Source organism: Terrapene carolina, unplaced genomic scaffold (genome assembly GCF_002925995.2).
Source record: "Terrapene carolina triunguis isolate 2854851 unplaced genomic scaffold, T_m_triunguis-2.0 Scaffold58, whole genome shotgun sequence".
Classification (NCBI taxonomy): Eukaryota; Metazoa; Chordata; order Testudines; family Emydidae; genus Terrapene; species Terrapene triunguis.
This window is the reverse complement of record NW_020664409.1, coordinates 58200809-58219192: the sequence shown is the minus strand read 5'-3', so window position 1 is coordinate 58219192 and position 18384 is coordinate 58200809.

Genomic DNA, 18384 nt, shown 5'->3' with positions numbered 1-18384 from the left:
ATAAAATCTCCACACTCTGCCCTGCAAAGGGTGTGGGTTTTTTGCATATAATTTATTGAGGAAACACCCTCAGCCTTTGCCAAAAATTCAAACAAAACCATTTTTTAGTTTTGAATTTTTTTTTTCCTCCTGACCCTCCCAGCAGTTCTGGCTCCATCTATAACTGGATGTGGAAGTGCCAAAATAATGTGGGAATGGCTACTCTTCTGAAATTTGGGGTTCTGATAGCTTGAACAAGTTTCATCAAGTACCTGAACCTTGGAGCACTTCTCCAAACCTATGACGTTCACCCATTATGAACGTTTAAGCAGGTTTTGAAGTCAATGGGAATTGTAAGAATGTATCTCTGGACAGAACATGGCTCTGTGTGTACGTGTATCTATAGACAGAATTCAGCTCTGTGTGTGTGTAGAGGTTATATCATGAAAGAACCCCTCACTAATACTAGATCACGTAATCTTCTGCTGTAATTTTTCACACACACTACTTCTGCATTTACCAGTGTCAATAAAAAATCAAGACAACTGCTAATAGCATTATAGTTTTAGATAAATATCCTAGAACATTGCCCCATTAATCATATTTTGTGTATTTAAAGTCAATTGTAGCATGGGGAAGGCTGTACATGGTGGAGGGCTTTGATCACTTTGATCAAACACAGACCACCTCTGTCTCCTCAGTGCCACTATGCACCATATACATTTTCAATATTTTTGTCATAATAGCTACCAGTCACTGTAGTTGAGATAAAAAAGGGGTTGTAATTAAACATATGATTGGATCCAGACATTTTAATCATACCCTCTATCTATTTTTGCAAAGCAGGCCTCCTGTTTTTTCAGCAGTTCACTTGAATAGCCCAGGGATGACAATTTGCATGCTAACTGAATTCATGTACCATGCAGATTGTATAGGACATCTGTTGCTGATTGTTTTGGTCCTCTGCTTTTCAAACTAAAATATGAAAATGCAGAAGGTAAAAGGCAAATTTTCAATCCAAGGACAGAGAGCAAATTGTTCTTCTTTTTTTTTTTTTTTATGGAAGGCTGTGTTGTAGCTATTGATAAATGTCACTATACTTATGTTATCCCTCTGGACATACACTAAAATACTGTGCTCTAAATTGCTGCAATTTCCTAGATGCTTTCCCCCTTCTCAATTTAATTTTGGCACAGCTGGCTTTGACATAACTAGAAGAGTCCCACCTCCCCAAATATCCAGCACAGTAAATTGTGAGCTGACGCTTCCGCAGAGGTAGGAGGAAGGGAAGTGAGAGAGGGTGCTCTCTCCCTTGTGTCCTACAGAATCCGCTTTCTCTGAGAAGGGAAACTTAGGAATTGGCTCAGGTTGTGAGAGAGACAGAGAGATTTCCCAATGACGGGGTGGGGGGCAGATATGGGAAGGTTGAAAAATATGATGACATTGGGAGGAACTGAGAAAAATATCCTAATATGAAGCCGAATGCCACAAGGACAGTTGTAGAGAGCTCTAAAATTTAGAGCAAGAATTGTCATGGAAAAGTAAAGCTGCACGTCTGTATTGATGATGTACACCTCTACCCCAATATAACGCTGTCCTTGGGAGCCAAAAAATCTTACCGCGTTATAGGTGAAACCGCGTTATATCGAACTTGCTTTGATCGGCCAGAGTGTGCAGCCCCCCCCCCCCCCCCGGAGCGCTGTTTTACGGCATTATATCCGAATTCATGTTATATTGGGTCGCATTATATCGGGGTAGAGGTGTATTTAGGTATCTGAATAGTATGTTTAGTAGTATTCAAGTGGAGAAGCATTTTAAAAAATTAAGGAACTTTATTCTTTTCAGAAGTGGATGGACTCTGCGTGCATTCATGTTACTAATAACTAGGGGAGCTATGAAATTATCACACTTTGTCAGTTTCTAATATTGTTTCACATTTGCCAGTTATACATGCAGACGTGCTAATCCTGATTCAATATGTGAAGGGTGCAGGATGCCTGATTCATGCTTTTTGTCACCTTGGGTAGGATCAATGAAATGGTTTATCTGACTGCCTTTAGTCTTGGTGTCAGTCTGTACAGAATGCAGAAGATAGCTTGAGACAAAAATGAAGAAAATATCTGGCTCTACTAATCCTTCACTAACTGCTAGTTTATTATGGAATTCGTTTGAAGGATTTGTTATACATTCAAGATTGCAATGGGAACAGATCAGGGTTAAATTGCTCATTATTGCCCCAGCTCCCTTAAAACCTTCCCCTGCTATGGAGCTTATTCATTCTGCTGTGTATGTGAAAACCTGCTTTGCCTTTACAGTATAGACATATCCAATATTGGGGTCAATTCTCCCACAGATGCATGGATCAAGTGCTTTGTTGTTAAACAGTGTCCCACAATTAATACTTAATATAGGAAGTACCAAGGGCTTTTTAAAAAATTGTTCACTCCTCCATCAATATTCACCACTGTCATGGAGAGATGATTGCAGCAGAATAGTGTGCTTTTGGTCCTCTTGGGGAAATGTGTGGTCAGATCCCAGAAAAAGCCTCCATGTTGGTCTTTCGGGTCAGTCCACGTATGAACAGAAGGATAGAAAAAAAGATATGTTATAAAGACACAACTGAGACCAAGAAAATTCAGGGAACAATTCTAACCTGCACCCTTGTTGTCACAAGCTTGCAGTTCTGCTAGTGGTGCTCCATAGCTACCTCCCAATGAGAAACAGTTGACTGTTTGGACAAATTGTCTAGGTTAAACAAGAAGTCTACTGCTGCCACTTAGAAATTAATTACTTGAATCACTAAATGAATTTTGGCTAAGGGCCAGAAATTAATCTTCCATGAACATTTGTATGGACAACTCTTTTTTTCATGAACAATCATGAAAAGTGAATTGAAAGAGTGAAAACTTTGTGCGTCAAAATTCAATTTCTAATTTTCCAAAATGTTTGTGAATAATTTTTTGCTGCTATTCACTCAGATCTGTTTAGGAATATCTCTGACAATGCATGTTTGGCTTTATTTGTTACCCAATGGACATCTAGCTAGTTAAGTTCACCATGAGTACAGACAGTTCTCCAGGAGTACAGACAGTATCAGAAATTGGTCCAGGAATTCTTCATTATCTATCTCTCTCTCTCTTCCAACCTCTGACCCCCACCCCACAATCCATTTATTGTGCAGCCAGTACTGACTGCAGTGTTTACCTTATGTTTTGTTCTTTGTATCTTAAGTCAAAGGATGTCACCATTGCCAACTTCATTGTTGCTTGTAGGTGGCATGTAAATAATTTTGACATGCATCATCAAATCTCCACCTCTTTTTCTTCTATATTGCCTTTAGCCTTCTATATTGACTTTCCCGATAATAAGAATCATCCCACAAAGTTTCAATTATGATCACTAGAACACGATTACCATCATCTCATAATTCTTCTAGACTCCAATCCAATTTCCAGTGAAGACAATGGGAGTCTCTCCAAAGACTCCAGTGGGATCTGGATGAGGGCCTTAGTTCCTTTGCTATGGTTCTTCATATAGATAATTTAGGCTATTAATATTCTGAACCTTCATCTTTTGTGTCAGGATGCATCATCTGGTACATTATGTGGTAGATTTTTTTCACACAAGTAGGGAGGGTAAAACAAGCTAGATTTGGCCCTGTATGTGGGAGTATGCGGCAGATTATATGAGTTAGGGAAAAGCTCCCCTTTGACATTTTTACTTATCCAAGAGCCCATCTAATAAATCCTGCCTGTTTCAAATCCAGACATTTAGTGCTCCCTCTTAAAACAAAACTACTTGCCTATCAATAAATCTGCATTTGTTTTTTTTTTCCTTCTCTCAAAAGTCGATCACTCATTCTTGAGGTGATGATAGTTTTTGGTAAATTATTCGGAAAATTAAGCTTGTAGAATGGCAGTATATGGAAAGAAAAATGTTACAAAGCTAAAAATTGTAAAAGAATCCTATTAGGAATTCTTCTAACAAAAAGTCAGAGACTTTTATCAAACTTGAGTGGTCCCAAATTACTTTTTTAAAAGTACAAAATCCTTTATTTTTTCTTATCTGGAGTATGAATGATTCATACAGATTAATATTGTATTTTTAGAGCATGTGGTAAAATATATTTTATATTATCGGGTGTCTGAATTATTACTCAGAATTGGAAAAATCCTTTGTGTATCCCACTCCTTCTTTTTGGATATCTTATTGTCATCATCTAAAATTTATGTGAGTATCTTATTCTCATAAGCTCCGGTATTTATTATTGAGCACCTTCTGTCAAGGCAAGAGCAAAATGATAGCATAGACAGCAACTGCTGGATCATACTTTGCATTCAGCGCACTACCCCTTGATCCTCACTGTAATCCTTCAATTTTATAATTAATCTTCATATTGTTCCCAGTTTAAAGAAAACATACACCATTATTTAGTAGTTTTAATATAAAAATATACAGAAAATGGTACTAAAGCAAAAGAAATATTGCAGAGACAATATCTAAGGACCAAATACTGTAAAGACTTGCTTAACTTGAAGCATTTGATTATTTCTAATGAAGTCAGTGAGACTATGCATATGCTTAAAGTTAAGCATTTTCTTAAGTATTTGCAGGAAGGAAGCCTCAATCATAGAATCATAGAGGTCTTCTAGTCTAGTTCCCTGCACCCAAGGCAGGACTAAGTATTATCAGACCATCCCTGACAGGTGTTTGTCTAACCTCCTCTTTAAAATCTCCACTGACAGAGATTCCACAACCTCCCTAGATAATTTATTCCAGTGTTTAACCACCCTGACAATTAGGAAGTTTTTCCTAATGTCCAACCTAAACCTCCCTTGCTGCAATTTAAGCCTGTTGCTTCTTGTCCTACCCCCAGAGGTTAAATAAAACAATTTTTCTCCCTCTTCCTTGTAGCAACATTTTATGTAGTTGAAAACTGTTATCATGTCCCCCCTCGGTCTTCTCTTCTCCAGACTAAACCCAATTTTTAAAATCTTCCCTCATAGGTCATGTTTTCTAGACCTTTAATCATTTTTGTTGCTCTTCTCTGGATTTTCTCCAATTTGTCCACATCTTTCCTGAAATGTGGTGACCAGAACTAGACACAATACTCCAGTTGAGGCCTAATCAGCACAGAGTAGAGCAGAAGAATTAATTCTTGTATCTGGCTAACAACGCTCCTGCTAATACATCCCAGAATATTGTTTGCTTTTTTTGCAACAGTGTTACACTGTTGACTTTTATTTAGCTTGTGATCCACTATGACCCCCAGATCCCTTTTCGCAGTACTCCTTCCTAAGCAGTCATTTCCATTTTGTATGTGTGCAACTGATTGTTCCTTCCTAAGCGGAGTACTTTGCATTTGTCCTTATTGAATTTCATCCTATTTTCTTCAGACCATTTCTCCAGTTTGTCCAAATCATTTTGAATTTTAATCCCATCCTCCAAAGCACTTGCAACCCCTCCCAAATTTTATAATTATGCTCTCTATGCTATTATCTAAATCAATGATGAGGATATTGAACAGAATTAAACAGGACTTTTCCCTGTGGGACCCCACTTGATATGTCCTTGCAGCTTGACTGTGAACCACTGATAACTACTCTCTGGACACAGTTTTCCAACCAATTATACACCTACCTTATATTACTCCATCTAGGTTGCATTTCCCTAGCCTGTTTAGAGAAGGTCATGAAAGACCTTATCAAAAGCCTTACTAAAGTCAAGATATACCACGTCTACTGCTGCCCCCATCCACAAGGCTTGTTACCCTGTCAAAGAAATGAAGGTGTCACTTTTGGAACAGCATCATGATAGAAAGGATTATGCAAAGAATGTATGCCTTTTTTAGCTTCTTCATGATTTATCTTAGGCCTGGTCTACACTAGGCTTTTATGTCGAATTTAGCGCCGTTATATCGAATTAACCCTGCACCCGTCCACACCAGGAAGCCATTTAGTTCGACATAGAGCTCTCTTTAAATCGATTTCTGTAATCCTCCCCAACGAGAGGAGTAGCGCTAAATTCGAAATGGCCATATCGAATTAGGCTAGGTGTGGATGGAAATCGACGCTAATAGCTCCGGGAGCTATCCCACAGTGCACCACTCTGTTGACGCTCTGGACAGCAGTCCGAGCTCGGATGCTCTGACCAGCCACACCCCGGGAAAATTTGAATTCCTTTTCCTGTCTGGGCAGTTTGAAGCGCAGTTTCTGTTTGGACACCGTGGCGAGCTCAGCAGCAGTGGCAGCAGTGGCAACGATGCAGAGCTCTCCAGCAGAGATGGCCGTGCAATCCAATAGAAAGAGGGCCCCAGCATGGACGGATCGGGAAGTCTTGGATCTCATCGCTGTGTGGGGAGATGAGTCCGTGCTTTCCGAGCTGCGCTCCAAAAGACGGAATGCAAAGACCTATGAGAAGATCTCTAAAGCCATGGCAGAGAGAGGCTACAGCCGGGATGCAACGCAGTGCCGCGTGAAAATCAAGGAGCTGAGACAAGGCTACCAGAAGACCAAAGAGGCAAACGGACGCTCTGGATCCCAGCCCCACACATCCCGTTTCTACGAGGCACTGCATTCCATCCTAGGTGCGGCCGCCACCACTACCCCACCCCTGACCGTGGACTCTGAGGATGGGATATTGTCCGCGGCCGGTTCCTCCGACATGTTAGCGGACGGGGAAGATGAAGAAGGAGATGAGGAGGACGAGGCAGTCGACAGCGCTGGCACCGCTGATTTCCCCGACAGCCAGGAGCTCTTCATCACCCTGACAGAGATCCCCTACCAACCGTCCCCCGCCGTTACCCCAGACACAGATTCAGGGGAAGGATCAAGCAGTAAGTGTTTTAAATATCTAAACATTTATTTACAACATAACTGGCATATTTAAAATATTAACAGTAGCTAAAGTGCTTTAAAACATGTAAACATTTATTTGCAACAAAACAGGAAGATTGAAAATATTAACAGTGGGTAAAGTGCTTCAAAACATGTAAACAGGAAAGTCAAACAAAAGGGGAATCAGTGCAAAGTGTGTCATGATTAGTCTGTCTTTGGGCGCCTCAATATATAGTCCGAACCATTTTCAAAAAATTGCACAATGTCCGCTTCATGATTATAGTGCCCAAAACCCTGCAGTCATTTGTCCCTCCAAGGGCACCTAAGCCAAGAACTGGTCAATGTAACCGGGGATAGAGGCGACATCCTCCGGGGAGAACTCCTCATACACCTCCTGCAGGTGTTTTTCCAGCCTCATCAGCAGGTTCCTGGGCAGGGAGAGCTTATTAGGCCCCCCGTGGTAGGACACGTTTCCCTGCCACAACGCCAGCAGGTACTCCGGGATCATGGCCTTGCAGAGCAGCGCAGCAAATGGCCCCGGTTTCTGCAGGCTGTCCCGGAGCATCTTCTCCTTCTGGCTCTCCGAGACCTTCAGGAGGGTGATGTCTGGCATGACTCCCTGCTGTGAATTAGGTAGGGGAAAGTTAGTATTGGGACTGCTTGCCCGTCCCTTTACAGAACTGCAACCGCCGGTTTACAGCCACGCGGTTTACAGCCGCGAGGGGGTGGGACAGGGCCAGAGTTCATGCTTGCAGGATTGCTGCCAGCAGAGACTCGCATTGCTTTCTATGTGAAAGGAGGCCAGTGCCACTCTTAAAGTTTTAAGCGGCCACAAGTCTACGGCTTACCATGTTTGCCAGCTAGACAAAGTCCGGTGTCCAGCCCTGCTCCTCAGCTCGCCACAGCAAGACCGCAGGCACGGTAGGCGAGGGCCGAAAATTCGACCTTGTCCTCAGTGCGCGTGTGATAGGTGCTCTGCATGGTCTTGTTCACAGAGAAAGACTATGTTCTCTGTTCACAGATACATTGCTCTGTCTCAGGAATTCACTCCCTTTTTCCAATTCCCACAGCCACATCTGCCCAGAGGCTAGCGCACATTAGGAGGAGGAAGAAGAGGACACGGGAAGACATGTTTGCTGAACTAATGGCATGCTCCCGAGCACAGGCAGCCCAGCAGACACAGTGGAGGGAGAACTTGTCCCAAATGCACCGGGCAAACATTGAACGGGAGGAGAGGTGGCGACAGGAGGACAGGCAGGCTACTCAAACGCTGCTTGGACTAATGAGGGAGCAAACGGACACGCTCCGCCGCCTTGTGGATGTTCTGCAGGACCGGAGGCAGGAGGAGAGAGCCCCGCTGCAGTCTCTCTGTAACTGCCCTGCCCCGCCACCAAGTCCCATACCCCCCTCACCCAAAGTCCAAACACGGAGGGGTGGAAGGGGCCGTGAAAAATTTCACTCCACCCCTGCGGACTGCTCTACCACTAGAAGGCTCTCATTCCCCAAAATTTGAAAAGTCCTTTCCTACCCGCCTCACACAAGACCCCATCCAAGTTTCACCCCCCCGTTCCATGTGCGGTTGTTAATAAAGAATACGTTTCTGTTCATTTCTGTTTCCATCCTCTTCTTTTGGAGGGGAGTCTGTCTGAAGGGGGGGAAGGGGCTTGGTCATTGGACAGGACAGTCACCTTTAGCAGGGGGCAGGTGCAGCAGCAGGGCACATATACAGTGCAGTGACTAGTTATCCTGGTCAGTCTGGGAGGTGGTTTTCATGTTCTGTGTGGTGGGGGGGGTGGTGTTGCTCTGTGACTTGGTGGCGGGGGAGGGCAGTTACAGATCTTATGCAGCGGTCCTTACCCTGGATCACAGAGCCGCGCAGCAGGGGATCTGTAACCCTCCTCCCCCTGCAAGACAGTCACATAGCCGACACATACACGCAGTCCCGGCCAGGAGGGCTGGCAGGCTCCGTTGAAACAACCAGTCCACCACCGCGGAGCCTGTCATTCCTGGAGTTTAGAAGCATCATTTGCATCACAACACTAAACCCGCCCCCCGCCACAGTCTGCGTCCCAGGTTTAAAACATTCCCGCGAAAACAGTAATAAAGACAATGGTGTCCATTAACAAAACAGAACAGATTTTATTTTTTGGGAAGGGGGTGAAGGGGGTATGTGATTGGAGAGGATAGTCGACGGCAACTGGGTAAAGAAACGGGGGCAAGTTCTGCTTCTGTGTCCACAAACTTAAAAGTCACTGGGTACCCTGCTCAGCCTTGAAACTGGCTTTCAAAGCCTCCCGGATGCACAGCGCGTCCCGCTGGGCTCTTCTAATCGCCCGGCTGTCTGGCTGGGCGTAATCAGCAGCCAGGCTATTTGCCTCAACCTCCCACCCCGCCATAAAGGTCTCCCCCTTGCTCTCACACAGATTGTGGAGCACACAGCAAGCTGCAATAACGATGGGGATATTGGTTTCGCTGAGATCACAGCGAGTCAGTAAGCTTCTCCATCTCCCCTTGAGACGGCCAAAAGTACACTCCACCACCATTCTGCACTTGCTCAGCCGGTAGTTGAAGAGTTCTTTTTCAGTGTCCAGGGCGCCAGTATAGGGCTTCATGAGCCAGGGCATTAGCGGGTAGGCTGGGTCCCCGAGGATCACTGTAGGCATCTCCACATCCCCAACAGTTATCTTGTGGTCCGGGAAGTAAATACCTTCCTGCAGCCGTCTAAACAGACCAGAGTTCCTGAACACGCGAGCGTCATGAACCTTGCCCGGCCATCCGACGTAGATGTTTGTAAACCGTCCCCGATGGTCCACCAGTGCTTGCAGCACCATTGAAAAGTAGCCCTTTCGGTTGATGTACTGGCTGGCCTGGTGGCCCGGTCCCAGGATAGGGATGTGAGTCCCATCTATAGCCCCACCGCAGTTTGGGAATCCCATCGCGGCGAAGCCATCTATGATGGCCTGCGCGTTTCCCAGGGTCACTACCTTTGACAGCAGTACCTTGACGATTGCCTTGGCTACTTGCAGGACAACAACCCCCACGGTAGATTTGCCCACGCCAAAGTGGTTCGCGACTGACCGGTAGCTGTCCGGCGTTGCAAGCTTCCAGAGGGCTATGGCCACTCGCTTCTGGACAGTCAGGGCTGCTCGCATGCGGGTGTCCTTGCGCTTCAGGGCAGGGGACAGCAAGTCACAAAGTTCCAGGAAGGTCCCCTTCCGCATGCGAAAGTTTCGCAGCCACTGGGATTCATCCCAGACCTGAAGCACTATGCGGTCCCACCAGTCCGTGCTTGTTTCCCGGGCCCAGAATCGCCGTTCAACAAAATCCACATGCCCCATTGCCACCGTGATGTCCTGGGCGCTGGGGCTCGTGGTTTCTGACAGCTCTGTGCTACTTTCCGACTTCAGGCCCTCACGGCGGTGCCGTAGCCTCCTCGCCTGATTTCTCTGCATCTGCCTCAGGGAAAGGTGTATGATAAGCTGCGAGGCGTTGAGAATGGCCACAACTGCAGCGATGGTCGCAGCGGGATCCATGATCGCAGTGCTGTGGCGTCCGCGCTGTCACTGATCTAAAAGTGCGCGAACTGATTTCCCGCCGGCGCTTTCAGGGAGGGAGGGAGGGCGGTAGTGACTGACGGATGACGACAGTTACCCAAAAGCACCCTCGCCACATTTTTTTACCCAGAAGGCATTGGGGGCTCGACCCAGAATTCCAATGGGCAGCGGGGACTGCGGGAACTGTGGGATAGCTGCCCACAGTGCACTGCTTCCAATGTCGACGCTTTCCCTGGTAGTGTGGACTGACAAAGTCGAATTACTGTCCTTAGTGTGGACACACACGTTCGACTTTCTAATATCGATTGCACATATTCGATTTAACTAAAATCGAACTACTCTCGTAGTGTAGACATACCCTTAGAAATAGCAGGAATGTCACATCTGGTGTTCACTGGCTTTGCTGGAGGACTCGGTGGTGGTCTGAGTTGTGGACACAAGCTCTTTCAGCCCTTGATTGAAGAAGCTGGGTGGTGACTCTTTAACAAAAGCATTCTTTCTCACGAGTGTATCTCTGATGACTAATTTAAACTGTTATTAGCTTAAAATGCAGGTTTTTGTTTTTATCATCTGTATAAAAATACTTTCCCTTTCAATTAATCAGGTTTCGCATGCATTTTATGTAAGGGCTTGTCTACAGGGGTTTGATTTTTAAAGCACACTAATGTGTCATGCATGGATCAGTCTGGGAAGACCCTGTTGGTGCGTCCCTCATAGTTTCAAATAGCACTACATTAAAGCACACCATCGGGGTCTCAAAGTCTGCCCTGTGCTACAGATGGCTCATCAGGCTAATGCAGTTTAAGGCACATCAGTTTCCACAGTAATTGTACATGAGGAAGTGATGTGGCTAGCATCACGTCTGACCACCTTTTACTTCCCTAACCCTGTGGATCCCATTTTGCAGCTAGGTGAGATCAAGTGTGAGATCAAGTGACCCTCAAAACCAGGCTTTCCAGGATTGTAATCAACTGTCTTAACCACTTGGCTGCTGCACCTAAGCAAGGGCAATACAGATCAATTAATGCACTACACATTAAAAAACTCACAACCCTGTACAATTCATTACCCCACCATGCAGAGAAGCTAAAATGGAAAAAACCTACTAGTTCTCAAGTTGTCTATAGTCTTTCAGGAAAAACAGGGTAGACAAGACCTACATTTCTAAAGTAAAAATCAAGGGGGGAAATGATTCAAGCCTTCTTTATGCATCATAAAGAAGTAAAAAGAAAACAAACCTATTTGTCTGTTTGCTGGTGACTTTAATTTCAGAGACTGCCAGCACAGTGTTGAAAAATGAGTGTTTTGACCACTATATTACTCTTTTTAAAACTGGTAATTTACAAAGTCATTATAAAATACATTTTTCAAAGATGTGGAAAGGGGGAAAAGGTTCATTAAAACAAATACTCAATAACTAAGAAAAATATTAATTAAAATGTAGTTGTAAAATGACATCTCTTTTATTAAGGAAAATAATATATATTGCAAGTAGAATAAGGTAGAATTAAATGTGTGAATGCCCAGTCAGCCTATTTTCTGCTGATCCTGTCCCCTTTCTTTTTTAATACTTCAGCCCTGTGATGTATAAATTAGAGGAAGGGACAGATTTAGGACTGTAATCCCGTCAATATCTCTTTCATCACTTCAGGCTCCTCTCTCACTAACTCCAAAGAAATATGCTCAGTAGTTGACCCCATAATCTGACATTAAATTCAGGCCTGTCCCACAAGTTTTGTCCTGTTCCTTCCAGATAGATCCCCAAGAAGTGGGCTTCTTCCATCTCAAAGGCTGGCTCTAACAAGAAGTGACTAGTGGTCATTTGCAGTGCTTGAAATGTTCTTATTATACAGGCAGAACTACAGTGGGAGCTAGAACCTTGTTAATTTCCCATTAAGTTAGTTTGACAAGTCAAATTCTTTGATACCATAAATGACAATAAACAGTAAGTATATGAACAGAAGAACCTGATTCATGTACTTTTGTGGTTGTTAGGGAATTCAATAAGAATGGCAGAATCTAAAAGTAACTGTGCATCATACAGCCATAAACAGACTTGTTTTCTAGTGCAGATCAAAAGAATCTCTCAAGGCAGTATCCCATCCTTTAGTTCTGCTCGTATAATTACTAATCAAGTGAGTGGAATGTTGGTGTTAGACTTTCCAGTAATGCTGAATACGTTTGTTTAATCACTGGTACTTCTAAGTTCAGGACAGTGTATTCTACCCAGAATAGCAAACTCAACATGGCAGGTGATCTAATTTGATCTAATTTGTCCACATTCCAGACAAATTCTAAGCCTATTACAAAGTCCACTGGAAAGACATTCACTGTGTATCAGGGGTATACCAGACTCCCTCTTGTTATACTGTCTCTGTCACAAAGTTACCATTCATGAGAGCCAAGCTAATTAGCTAGCATTACAGACTTGTCAATAACAACTGTTTTTGTAACTTACACAAACCTCTGCTCCCAAGAATAATGATTAATTATACAATATATAATTAACACAATAATTTAAGATGTGCCAAACATAGGGGGCCTAAAGATGGGTTGCTACAAGATGTGCCAAACCACAGCTGGGTACTTGTGGACTTCCCCTTGTTATGAGTGGTTCTCCTACCATGCTGTGAAATGCAACCCCATCTCATAGCACAGGCCAGTCAGAATTTTAAGGACTCTTTGGTTTAATGACACTCTGGAAGTTCTGCTTTCTGTGGCTATTGATGACATGAATGATGACATCTAAGGTTTGCTGGTAGGTTGGGTAAGCAGAAAATACCTGATCTAAGCATGCACCTCCAAATAAAGATACCCCAAGTTCACCCAACCACTTTGATTCAGGTCTAATCCTAATATCCATATTGTGTGACCCAATGATCAGCACTGACTCCCTATGGTCAGCATCTCAGGGCTCTGTCCAAGCCACTTCAACCCCATGTTCAGGGCTTATTTGTTCAGGACTTGTCCTTATGACACAGCCTGAGACCTTTAACCTCAGATTAAATTGCATTGTGCAGACTCTTGGCCTCTTGTGTTAAACTTAAAACAACAGGGCTCATTCAGCCCTAAGTCTGCAACTCAATTGCTCTCCTGTTTCCCCAGCTAATTAGGATTTACATATCCACTCTTAGTGGATATGTTTTCTCAGCTAATTAGGATTCACATATCCACTCTTAGTGGATACAATACCATAATTTTTGGGGGTGTTTGCCATCCATGCTGGCACAGGAGGGTGAAAATTGTATCTACCTGTGCCAGGAGGCCCAGAGTATTCTAAAGGGGATTCACTCTCTAGGGAGGACATGCAGTGTTTCATTGTCAGCCCCTGTTAGAGATTTCACATGGTGAGGGTAGCTTTAAAGTCTGCTGTTGCTGTTGGAGCCTGCTAAAGGGATATGCTGGATCGAAGAAAGAAAGAACATGTTTGGTGAAATCAATAGGAGTTTCTTGCCAGGATCTGACCCATGACTGTAAACCCTTTAGGTGTATTCTTCCTCCACTGTGAGGTAATGGGTAGGTGATCTTCCATCCCTCCAGCTGTGCGACAGGTGCATTTTAATTTGACCTCACTAATTTACCATAGTACGTTTCTCCCATTGTTTGCCATTTTTTGACCTCACTAATTTACCATAGTACGTTTCTCCCATTGTTTGCCATTTTTGTGAGCTACTAATGGTTCTAGTGCTAGGATAACTAATGACTCTCCCCTTTTCAGCCTGGAATTTAAGTGACTTACATGCACAGTGCTGAGTCAGTACTCCTCGCTCATGTTGAAGTTTGACTTGTTTTTTCCTCAGCTTTCCAGTCTCAGACAGAGTAATGAAATACAACGCTCTAAGCTATAACGAAAAAAGGAAAGCAATCTTAGTCTGTCACAAATAGAGACACACGGGGGGACCAGTCCTGCAAATTCTTTCTGACTCATAGGTTGCAATTTTCAAAACTGACTAGGAGATTTAACCATTAATTTCAGTGAGTTATGTAGCTAAATCTAGCTGAAATTGAAAAATGTAACCGTAGTTCTTACCCCAGCACAGAGTCCTATTCAAGGAAAGGGGCAGGATCCTCAGCTGGTGTAAATCAGCATAGATTTAATTACTTTAAATGCAAATAATTTATTGACTTCAATGGAGCACACATTTCCTCCACTGACCCACCCCCCCCCCCCCCCCCCCCCCCCCCCCCCAAGGATCTGGCCCAATAAATCTATTTTTGAGAAGCACTGCATTGATAAGGTTTTTCTGACAGGGTTGGCCCTCCAAATAATAGCACATCAGCAACATTGTTCAAATCATGAGCAGAACAGAAACACATTCAACGCTGAAAGATTTGTACAGTGGCATACAAACAGCACACATTTAGTTCATCATCTGGTCCCCGGATCTAAAGCTAAGGACATCTGCACTTTGCTTTCTCATTTAAATCCTTTTCCACAGAAGCAATACATAACACACCCAGTGAACAAAGCAATGCCAGCTGATTAACATCTGTTGGCTTGATTAAAATCATATAGATGGCAGAATTTCAGGTTCCAATAACTCTGGCTTGCACTTGCAACAAAGAAAGACATTGTGTAACCGGCTGCTGTTGCTGTAGCAGCTCATATGCTTTAGATTCACATTTCACACCTGAAAATGAGGATCTAGGCTGCCTGGCCTGCTTGTGTAAACTCCCTTTTATGTTAAACCAATAAAAGATATTAAGAGACATTCCAGCTACTGTCCTTATTGTGGAATAACGTAATAGAAATTTTAGATCTCAGGTTAGATTGTATGAGTGAGATTTAGCTGTGAATGAAAGACAGAAGCAAAGGCGGGCCTATACTGAGACAGGACACTAGATTGGGAGGGCTCTGAGTTACCTGGGAAATAATTATTTGTAGTATCTGCCTAGTGGGTCTTGCCCACATGCTCAGGGTCTAACTGATCAGGAAGGAATTTCCCCAGGGTCAGATTGGTGGGGGGGGGGGAGCGGGTGAGTCACCTTCCTCTGCAGCATGGGGCACGGGTCACTTGCAGGTTTAAACTAGTGGTAAATGGTGAATTCTCTGTAACATGAAGTCTTTAAACCAGGAATGGAGGACTTCTGTAACACAGTCAGAGGTTAGGGGTCTATTAGAGGAGTGGATGGGTGAGGTTCTGTGGCCTGCAATGTGCCAGATGTCAGACTAGATGAACACTATGGTCCCATCTGACCTTAAAGTCTATGAGTCCAAATTCTAACTCATGAGAGAGTCTGGTGGGCCTGTCATATCCACATCCACACTTCATTCTCTTTAAAATCCCCATTCATGGGAGCTCAGGATTTTGAGTTTTGTTATAACAAGGTTGATTTCGATAGTAGGACAATGTGCAGATCCGCTGGAGGAACTCCGAACAGTATACAGACCTTAATGAATTATGCCTCACAAAACACCCAGTGAAGCAGTGAAGATTTATCTCCATTTTTTTTCAGCTGGGGAAACTGATGAGTGACTTGCTCAAGGTTGAAAGATGTGGCAGATCTGGGAAGAGAAATGAGGCTGCTTAGTTCAGAGCCTTATTGTTTAGTCACAACACTATGAGCTACAGATCAGTGGCAGAGACTAGCACCGTCTTTTAAGCTGTGAGTGGGTCTCCAGTTCACAACAGAGAGCAAGCCCTGGAGAAATGGTATTTCTTCTAGCTTAATGCAGATGAGCTAGGATGTGGGATCTTTTACAACAGCTGTGTCTCTTTAGTAGATAGGTCTGTAAATGTTCAGAGTATCCTCAAAAGCTCAAGTTTTCCATCCAAATGAAGAAGAAATGCTAATACAAAGGTTTGTGCTCTTGATTCCTGGTGCAGTACAAAAGATGGAGATAAAGCTTTTCTAGTCCAGAATTCAAGCCACAGGACTCTTCCTGTCACTCTGATGAAGCCCCAAAGTTTAGACTTCGCTATGCATAAGCAGAAGAAAGGGCAGGTTGGATGTAGAAAAGCCCCAACATCACTAGTTAGTGAAACAAACAGGCTGACTGATATTAAACTAATTTTTTTTTTAATTATGGTATTATGACTCTTGTGGCAAAATGCACTGTGCTTTGGAATTAGGACTGACATTTGATCAGTGTGTGATGTGATGAGTTGTCACTGTGAAGATAAGAGGAGGGGATATACACTTCACTAGTTCTACTGCTGACTGACAAATACCTCTGCTAATATTTGCTCTGCGTGTGTCTGATCAGAGCCACACATGGCACAGTTATGTTAGCTGCTCCTGGGGGACTCTGTAGCTAGTTGACATTTGCCCAAACTTAAATTAGCCTCAAAATAAATGAAACTTTTTGGAAATTCATAGAGAACAATGTACTCAAACTTGTGCTCTGCTTTTGAAATCTTGCAAGATAACCCAGATGACCACCTCTCTTTTTCCTTTCCTCAATTCCATTCTACCGAAATGAAACATTGGTGGGGGGAAATGAAATTAGCTGACAAAAGTCTTCATTAGACACAGGTAAACATGAAAGCTTTGGTTAAAACATTGATTTGTGAAATACATCATCATCATCAGGTTAATGATACACACATCAGATATCGTCAGAGCAGTTCAGGGATTTCCTTCTCCATTAAGAGAATGAAATGATCAAATGCCCTTACAATGTCTTTTTCTTTCAACAAATGGATTTCTGCAGAAGTATGCTGTGTCCCAGATGGTGCTTTTTAATTGCATGCTTTATAGTTATGGCACAGCTTTCCTAATTGACTTGGTTCTGAATATTTTTGTTGTTGTTGTTGTTAACTTTTAAAGGCCAGCATCTGTTTTGTACAGCAACACACTTACCACTGTGGTGGAGAGGTAGGGGACACAATCTGAATGACTCTGTATGTATGGAATGACTGCAGAGATCCATCTGGAAATTGTAAATAAAAGGATGTCTTTTGAGAGACACCAAAAGCCTGGGAACACACAAACATGGGCCTGATTTACAGATCACATGCCCTATGGCTTCCAATCTGACACCCCAAAAACATCTCCCACCCGTTATGCAAAAAATCTTTATTACTTTATCATTGGAACTGTACTATCAGAGTTAAGGTATAATGCCTCACATCCACATCTCTGGATTCTGTTTAGAGAACATGAGCAACTACTGCATGTGGTTATGTGCCTAAGGACTGTACATAGAGTGCAAGCAAGGGTTGAAGATGTGACTGTGCTGATACATTGTAGTTCATGTGGATAAAAAAACAAATATTTACCAGCCAAGGCAATATCTAGTGCTCAGTAGCAAATAGAAACCTTGGGAAAGGGACAGAGAGCTAAGACTGAGTGACTGAAAAAGAGAGTCAAAAGAATGGGATAGAGGTGAGATGCTGCCCTTCTTTCATAATGTGTCCAGCTCCATCAAATCTTACCTTCACTCCAGAGTAAACCAGGAATATGGCAAGATCATACTGACGGAAGGAGACCGGTTGTCCTAGGCTGAACAGTAAGTTAATGAATAGCATATTAAACATATGTGAATTGTAACCTCTGAGACGAATAGGGATTTCAGTTTTGAATCAAAAGCAACTGATAAATAAATACCCCTATAATTTGCCTCCTTTTCAGTCTCTGCTGCCTTTCAATTCCTAATCATGCATACGGAAAATGTGGGAAGTGTTCTGCTGGCTATGTGCTAAGGCATACGCATTCTAAAACTACTTAGTAGCCAGAGGTTGAATGACTGCTCTGAGATTATTTCCATCACCATCAAGGGCTAATGAAACACCTAATTTCAATGTCAAACCAAACCAACCAAGCCCCTCCACTTTATCTATATTCAATGCAAGACAATTCTGGCTCTTTGACATGAGATGTCAGCTATGCATCTATGCATATGAGAAATATGAAGACTGACATCAGAAAGAATCTGAAATTGAGGCATAGGTGTGAATGTCACCCATGTAAAGGTGACAGGTAAAAACCCTGTGAGCCAACAGCAGCCCTAAGAGGCAAGAGATAAAATGAAAATAATAAAGGCTTCTACACGTTGAGTTTAAACCCTTATT